At 36.7% G+C, this 9,023-nt stretch overlaps 1 pseudogene; it reads left to right on the forward strand.

Annotated features, from left to right (window-relative positions):
* Positions 1-337: 337 nt before the first annotated feature.
* Positions 338-3,951, forward strand: LOC138856374 (uncharacterized; annotated as a pseudogene).
* The last annotated feature ends 5,072 nt before the right edge of the window (positions 3,952-9,023 follow it).

Below are 9,023 nucleotides of genomic sequence, written 5' to 3' on the forward strand. Positions count from 1 at the left end.
GCCACATTACTCATCAATTATATCCACATATTAATGCTTCATGCCGAACATCGTCGCATGCAACATATGGTCCGCCAAGAATTTTACATTCCCCGACTGAAGCCCCAAATAAAGAAGAGCATTTTCTTGTGCAAAATCTGTACCACGCACAAGCAAAATATGCGAATACAGATTATGGCAGCACTTCCCCCGGAACGCTGCAACTTTGCTCTGCCTTTCTCTATCACAGGTGTCGATTTTGCTGGGCCTTTTCAAATAAAGGCGTCCATGTTAAGGTCTCCCACTCTGATGAAAGGCTATGTGGCTGTCTTTGTCTGTTTTACGACAAAAGCAGTACACCTTGAGCTTTGTACTAATCTGACAAAGGAGGCTTTCCTTGCGGCATTTGCTCGCTTCGTCGGACGACGCGGTTTTCCATCGAAGATAATGAGCGACAATGGTAAAACCTTTATCGGCGCTCAAAGAGCCACCGAAAAACAGTTTGTGGACTTTATTCAACAAGTCTCACCTGAGATCGTACAAAAGTACGCACCACAAGGCATTAATTGGCAGTTTATCCCCCCAAGCGCTCCTCATATGGGTGGTTTATGGGAATCAGCTGTAAAGAGCTTCAAATCCCACTTAAAAAAAGTAGCTGGAATTTACAAATTCAATTATGAAGAATTCACTACATTATTAATTCGAATTGAAGCCGTTCTCAATTCACGGCCTCTCACCACCCTCTCGCACGATCCCTCAGATTTCACAGCCTTAACTCCAGGGCACTTTCTCAAAGGAACACCCATTCTGGCCATACCTGAGCCAGGCGTGGAGTCGCTATCCTTATTAAATCGCTCGGAAAGAATTAAAATTCATAAGTACATAGATGATCTCTATAAAAGATATCGTTGGAAGACTCCTGAACAAGCGCCAAAGCTTGGAGATTGTGTCATTATTCATGATGATTGTCTACTCCCTACCGAATGGCGGCTTGGTCGCATAGAAAAGCTACATTATGGCTCCGACGGTCATATAAGAGTAGTTGATCTCCGTACCCAAAGCGGAACGCTAACCAGACCGCTCGTGAAGCTGTGCTTTCTACCAACCGCAGATATAAACGAAAAAGCAAATGATAAACGATAAACCGATCATAATCCCGAAAACGCAATTCATAACCTTTTCAATAAATCGACGAAAAAACGAAAAGACAATAACTCGCAAACTCGACAACAATCCGTATATATAAGTATATAAGTATATAAACTAACGAGTCGATCAATATGACGACCCCTTCATGCTACCAAGAGTTGTAGAATGCCAATTTCAACTTATATCTTAAAACTTTATAAAACCCAATAATCTTTTCTACATAGATAACTATGGACGCAGATGCACCTATGCCAACGCCTGCTATTCGGTCAGCTATCAATGTGCCGCGACCTGGGGTTACTCCAGCGCCCCGATCTGTAACTGCAACCGCTCCTACAGCCGCTCCTCGAAGTAGCGCGCGACCGGCACCAACAGCAAACAGGGAATCGCAGCGCGTCCGGTGCATCATTTGCCGCTGCCCTCACCGACACTGCAACATTTTTAGAGGCATGCAGCCGATGCAACGCCAGCAAATTGCCCAGGCTCATGGGCATTGTCTCAATTGCTTGACAGCGGCTCATAACACTCAGGAGTGCACGTCCGTCAATCTGTGCCAAATATGCGGCAGGTTGCATCATACGTTGCTCCATCGCAACCCGAGACGTGACATCGGTCGGCCGCCTGCTCCGCGCAGCTCCCTCCAAGTAGACAACCACTACCTACTCGGGCAATACAGCACCGACGACCAGCAGCCCCTCCTGTGTCCCGATTAAGGAGCCACCGAAACGAAGCACCGATGATGCGCCGGCACTCTAGGCCGCAATATCGCCGCTCTACGGGACTGAGCAACGTTGTAGCAACGCTGCAACAGCTGCAACGACTCTTAGGCTAAACATTCGCCTAGGGGGGCCGGGATGGCTAAATGAGCTATAAGCCTTCCTAGCAAACAACCCTGCACAAGCCCACACAGCACTTCACAAGCAACACTGACACACACCACACAATACCATCCACTCCTGAAAACACCACACACCAATACATACAACTTTACACATTTCACCGAGGGATACCAACACACACCACACCACCAACACACCCACGATCTCACCACTCTACCCAACCAACAAAAGGGATCGACGACTGGATACGGCCCCTTTTTTTCGATCGATCGCCGTCGTATACGCATCATCCGAATCCTGTTCTGCGCCACCCCGGAAATATATATCGTTTTTTTAAAATTAATTTTAAATAATTTTATAGTCTCAAAGACGATAATAAAATAGCGGATTTGAAAATCCTCTATACGAGTATACATTTGAGTGAGTGTTTTGGTGCAATTTAGTACCCGAATAACTATATTGAAATACTTTGAATTAACAGAAATAATGAGACAGCGGGAGGATCAGGCCTTTGCAATTGCATTAAACCATATGGCATCTGGTACTATGACAAATGAGGACATATCACTCATTGAAACTCGAATAGTTAATTTCGAAGAAGTTCCCGATGTTGCCATACATTTATTTTGGTCCAATGAAGAGACAAATAATTTCGATGCCCTTAAGCTCAGTCGAATCCCAACTGAAGCTATCCTTTCAACTGCAAAAGACTCAGTTAAAGGAATTGGTATAAATGAAAATGATAATATTTTGGAAACAGTTAAACTTTTCAAAACTTCTGAAACGCAGGGACTGCCCTATGAATTGACACTAAAAACATCCGCCAAATATATAATTACAGTGAATATAAACACGTGTGATGGCTTGGTTAATGGGGCAGCTGGACAACTTACGCATATTGATTTCCAATATTCCTTTTAAACAATTCTGTGAATTAAATTTTTGGAACCTTCTGTTGGTTTGATAGCACGATCAAAAAAGCCTCATCCTCTAGAAAGTTCTTACACACCAATTGAAAAAGTTTTAAAATCTTTTCAATATAAAAGAAATGAACAAATTTCAGTTGAAAGAAGTCAGTTTCCAGTTGTTCCGGCTGAGGGAATGACTATTTTTAAAAGTCAGGGTGCCACATATAATAAAGTTGTAATTCATACTCGACCCAGAATGCCTAGAGCTTCAATATATGTCACTTGCAGTCGAGCTACTACTGCAGAAGGTCTATTCATCATAGGAAATTTTATTCCTCCTAACAAATTTTCTGAATCGGATCCTGTATTTAAGGAACTGAGGGAATTGAACACAAATAAAGCTCTGAGAACAAGTTTCAGTTTTATGAATTCCCGAACATCAGGACATCAAATTTTATTCCTTAATGTTCAGAGTCTTCATACTCACATTAATGATATAAAAAGCGACTGTTTGATCTTCAGATATTTTATGTTTTGTAGAAGCTTGGAGTTATCCGTGCGAAAATTTTGATATACCAGGATTTACTCCAATTAACGAGCTGAGGATAGATAGCACGGAAACAAACAACAGAAATAAACGGGGCATTATAATATATGCAAAGCATAGTATTGCTAGCACTATAGAACAAAAGGCTGTAAAGAAAATTTATTCAGGCCGCAAAGTTTTAGAAGCGGTTTTGTTTAAATGTTTCAGTATTAATATTCTGGTTCTATACAAGGAAGTCCTTACTTCTGAGTTATGCAATCAAAATGTGCCAATTGTTGGAGATTTCAACATTTGTTTATGTCTACAGGGAGTTCAATAGGAAATCTGCTCCAAGAAAAAACTTTAGTCCCTCCTTGGTGCAGAATATTCAACTACACCTGCCGGTACACAAATTGATAGGGCATTTTCAAACATGGATCCTTCCCATGTTAATGCAATTACTTTTGAGACTGTACACAGCTATCATGACAGTATTTGTGTCTCTATTTCCAACTAAAGTTTTCAGACTTAGTGCAATAGTTCTTCATTTTTTTTTTCAAATATAATCGAATTGGAATGGTATAGGAATTTTGACAATAGTTTTTAAGACAATTTTAAGAAAAATACGTAAATAATCTAATTAGGAAAATTTAAATTATATGTATAATTTGTTATCATATAAGACATTATTGTACAAATATGTGATAGAAATTATATAGTATAAGGAGAAAAGAAATATAATTTGGATATATGTATAAGAATCTATATACAAATTTATGTTTAATATTGTAAATATTATATACAAATTAATATAATAATATAATTTTTAAAGTTGTTAATATTTATTATTTTTAAGCTAAACATGTATAATAATATCGATAAAATAAATAAAAAATGTCATTCATTGTAAAAAAAACGATTTATTTTCATACTCCGATTATTTCATACAGTTGTAATTCATTCTATATAAAATAAATTATAAGCGTATACAACAAAACACAATAACGATTGCTCTAATTATTAAAATATATAAAGAAATCTCAAACGAGTATACCATTTGACTATGCAAGAGTATAAAATGTTCGGTTGCATCCAAACTTAGCCCTTCCTTACTTTTTATATTATTATTTTAAAAAAGCTCCCTGGGTTTCATCAAGGGACTTTGCATACCATCACCATTCAAATGGAGTAAAGTCAGCCGGATGTTTGAAAATCCGGATATTAGTTATATGGGGCTAAGTCAAGTTTTCGCCCAATTTTATCCATTTAGGTACATTGTTATGAGTAAAACACGCACTGTTATTAAACTCTCGCAACTTGTTGCTACAGAGTATAATAGTTTTGTTCACCTAACGGTTGTTTGTATCACCTAAAACTAATCGAGTTAGATATTGGGTTATGTATATATAAATGATCCGGATGAAGAGACGAGTTGAAATCCGGGTGACTGTCTGTCCGTCCGGCCGTCATAATAAAAAAAATTCACTGGGAACAAATGTTTTTAGCATCTCTATAGACGGTATGAAAATGGGTGATAACCCCGCCCACTCCCCATATAACGGTACTGTTAAAAACTACTAAAAGCGCGATAAATCAAGCACTAAACAAGTTAGAGACATTAAATTTTTATTTCTGGGATGGTATGAGATGACTTTATAGGAACCACGTTCAAAACTAATTAGTGGGTGTGGCACCGCCCCCTTTTAGGTGAAAACCCATATCTTTTGATCTGCTTAACCGATTTCAACCAAATTCGGTTCATAATGTTCTTCTCATATTTCTATATTATAGTACGAAATCGGGTTACAACCACGCCTATTTCCCATATAACAGCATTTTAAATTCCATCTGATGTTTTCACTTTCCAGTATGCAAATCAAGCAACAATGATTATATCGGCGTAAAACTTTGCGTGAATAATACGTTTAAAGTATGCCACTTTGTGACAAAAAATTGTCTTAATCGAATCAAAACTGTTCAAGCCCCTAGGTACTGAATATGTGGACCCCAGTGCCTATAGCTGACTTTTTACCGAAAATATCGGTCAACATGGAACAAGGCGGCAAGATCCACAATGAAATCTAAAACGAGTATACCAGTTGACTTTGCGAGAGTATAAAATGTTCGGTTACATCCGAACTTAGCCCTTCCTTACTTGTTTATTTATTTATTTATATAACAGAAAGATAATTATAAATAATTATATTACAGTTTAAAAGTTAGCAACAAAGGCTATCGGCCTGACGATAATATATATTCGGTAATTAACTAGGTAAAAAAGGATAAAGATTTAAAAGGAAGTTCTTGAGTCACAAGTTGTCTGTCAGTACGATAAATTTAACTAAAATATGATACAGTAATCCAGTTTGGTATATAAACTTATGCAAATCTTTTAAATTATCTAAAGAAAATTCTGTTCGCCGATTTGATGGTGTTCTGTGTTCTGGAATATGCTGTTCCTAGCGTTTGAGTACTTCTGCATTCATCAAGGATGTGGTTGATTTTCAGAGGACAATTGCATGCTTGGCAAGATTGAGCAGCAGAGCCACTTAGGAGATGTTGATGTGTGATTGCTGTGTGTCGTAGGCGTAACCTAGTGAATATTTTTATTTACTCTGTAGAAGATCTATTTGGAATAGAGGGTGCGACGCCGTATTTGTTAATAACTCTGTAAGCGTGTTTATATGTTGACCAGATTTCCGCTGACTTTCTTTTTATGTAGTTTTCGACAGATTTTCGAACGTCTGATCTAACATGGTGGCGATAGTTTCACTTGGGGAATGGCAAGTATGTTTGGCTGCTACATTAGCATATTCATTATTAGAAATATTCATTATCAGAAATACCACAATGGCCAGGGGTCCACATTATTTTTATTTTGGAACTTTGTTCTATTAATTTCTCACGTGTCCTTTGGATCAAAGGTTCGTGATTTTTTATATAATATGTTAGTAACCTTATGTTATGCCAAATTCGCCTTGGAGACAATGAAGGGTTAATGGCGTTGGTTATTTGCTGAAAACACTCTATTTTAGATTGTTTGGAGTGATACCTAAACAAAGAAAACCGTGATACCGCCCAAGCCTGCTGCTTTTTGCTCGTAAGTAGTAAAATATTCTTATACCACCAAGTACAGATGGTTTACGGATAAAGTTTTTTGCTTGGGATATATGCAAATGAGATGCCAAACCAAAGATTTTTTTTTATAAGAGCTGCTTCTTTGTTTATATTTTCAGAGACGGGGGTTTGCGCAGATATGACATCGCAGCAAGTTTGAAATTAGGGCCTATCCGCTTTGTCTATGCTAAACTTTGGTGATTTTTGGATTTTTTCTTTATTTAAGATAGTTTCAATAGTGGTTATGATCGGGAAATGGTCACTTTCGTAAAGATATTTTAGGATCTTCCATGAACATTTCGGTGCTAGGTTTGCTGAACAAAACATTGCGTCCACATTTGTGAAACTTTGGTGAGTTGAGAAATAGGTAGGTAAGCCATCATTGAGGACTACCAAATTTGACGATAAGGGCACGTCTTCTATTATATTTCCTCTTTGATTGTCTGTGGTAGAACCCCAAAGAGCGTACAAAGCACCTAGTAAAATGATTGGTGTGGAAATATTTCTTAATATTGTAAGAATTTCGTTAGAGTTAAAACATTGACTTGGAGGTATATACAATACAATGATATCAACGTAATTTGAAAGCCTATATTAATTTCTATGGCAATTGTGGAAATAGATGATGATATATTTAGTTTGTTGTGGGGAATGCCTTTTTAATAAATATACTTATGCCTTGCTTATTTGTCGTATTTTGTGTATGATTGTGAAAGTATGCTACGCAGACGTGGGATGGAGTGGGGGTGCTGTTGAAGGGCAAATGAGTTTCGTTCAACTATACAATGCTAGGAGTTTACACAACATGCTAGGTGTTTACAATTATGGTGTTTTATAAGTAGTTGTAACTCATGGAAATTGTTCCAATATCCATTAAGATTCCATTGCAAATTAGTAGTAATTTTGTCTTATGAATAGGTCTTAAAATAAGCTGGAGGGTGCATGTATATTATATACAAGATTTTAAAATTTTTGTATAATGATACAATGTAATTTTAAAATATATATTTATATAATATATAATTTTTATTTATTTTTTTTTTTTAATTTTTTTTTGAATTGTGTTTTATTTTCTGAAGATTATTTTCATTATTATTCGTAGTGTCGCTTGAAATTTTCATCACCTAACATTGTTGCGCCATCTACGTGATAGACGTGTATGTGACTATTCCTCTCATTAGTGTTGTTGTTGTAGTTTTGGAGATCAAGAGGGTAATTATTTGTAGAGCTGAGATCTTGTATTGCCATTGTGTGGTGAAAAGAGCTAATAATTGAAGCATGATCAGTAAGTGTGTTTATTGGATGAGTGGGTGTGATTTGAGCAGGTGTTGAGTGAAAATCAAGTTTTTGAGAGTTGCTTTGGAATTTTTCTGGAATAAAGGTGTATTTGTGTTGGTGATTAGCGATTTTATTTATTTCTTAAGCAATTGAGTTTTGATGTTCTAATTAAGTTGAATTATTAGATTCAGAGTTTGTTTGTGTGTTTAAAGGACAGGTTGGGACTGTACCTGCAATGAATATATATATAATATTATTTGAGTGATTATTAGCTTTTAATGTTTGAGAATAGGTGGATTTATCATTTGCTGATTGAGATATAGCACTGGATTCGGAGCACGTTTCCGTTATTTTTTCGTTTTGAGAAACTGTGGAAGAGAATCTTTGATAATTTTCTAAGAAAGAATGAGTTGAGTTTCTATGAATCTTAATTGCTTCTCGCATTGTGCATTTTTTTGTTACTTTGATTTTGAGTATTTCTTTTGTCTGAAGAAATTTGGGTCACTTGTTGGATGTAGAGGGGTGATCGGCAGAGTAGTTAACGCAGAAAATACGTGTACATTTCGTGGGGAGTGAGGTGGTAGGTAACAATGTTCACTCCTTGAGAGCTTAGTTCGCTAATGATTTCCTCGATTGGCACATTATTCAGGAAATGTGCATATATTGTTCCTTTGTTGTTGTTTAGACTATCGTGGTTTTGACCTTGACGACACAAATACCCAGAAGATTTTGAAGTGCGAAAAATCTTTCAGCTGTAATCCTATTTCTTGCGAGTAAGAGAGTGTTTCCATCACGTAGTTCTGAAACACTTTCTATTTCTTTGCTTACTGCACAAATTGATTTGTGTACTGCAAAGCATGAATACTGCGATAAAGGTTTATCCTTATCGGCAGATTCTAAGACAATAAATTTAGGATCACTTTTTTAACAGTTGGGAGTTCTGGAAATATAAGATCAGTGTTACTGAATGTTTTTTTTTTGGTTTTTAGCTTTCCTTTTTTTTAATACCGGCACTGTCGGAAAGCAAAGTAAACCGATTTGTGCCCACAAGGGATGGCCCTGGAGCCATTTTGGCTAAACATTTAAGATTTCTTAAAAATAAAAATTAGATTTTCTTTAAAAAAAAATTTGCGGAAAGAAATGACTAAAGAAATTTTCAATGATATTTTTGGCACAATGAGTATTAACTCAAAACTTTGAACTAGCACGAAATGCACACGGTAGAGA

Source organism: Bactrocera oleae, chromosome 3, assembly GCF_042242935.1.
Source record: "Bactrocera oleae isolate idBacOlea1 chromosome 3, idBacOlea1, whole genome shotgun sequence".
Classification (NCBI taxonomy): Eukaryota; Metazoa; Arthropoda; class Insecta; order Diptera; family Tephritidae; genus Bactrocera; species Bactrocera oleae.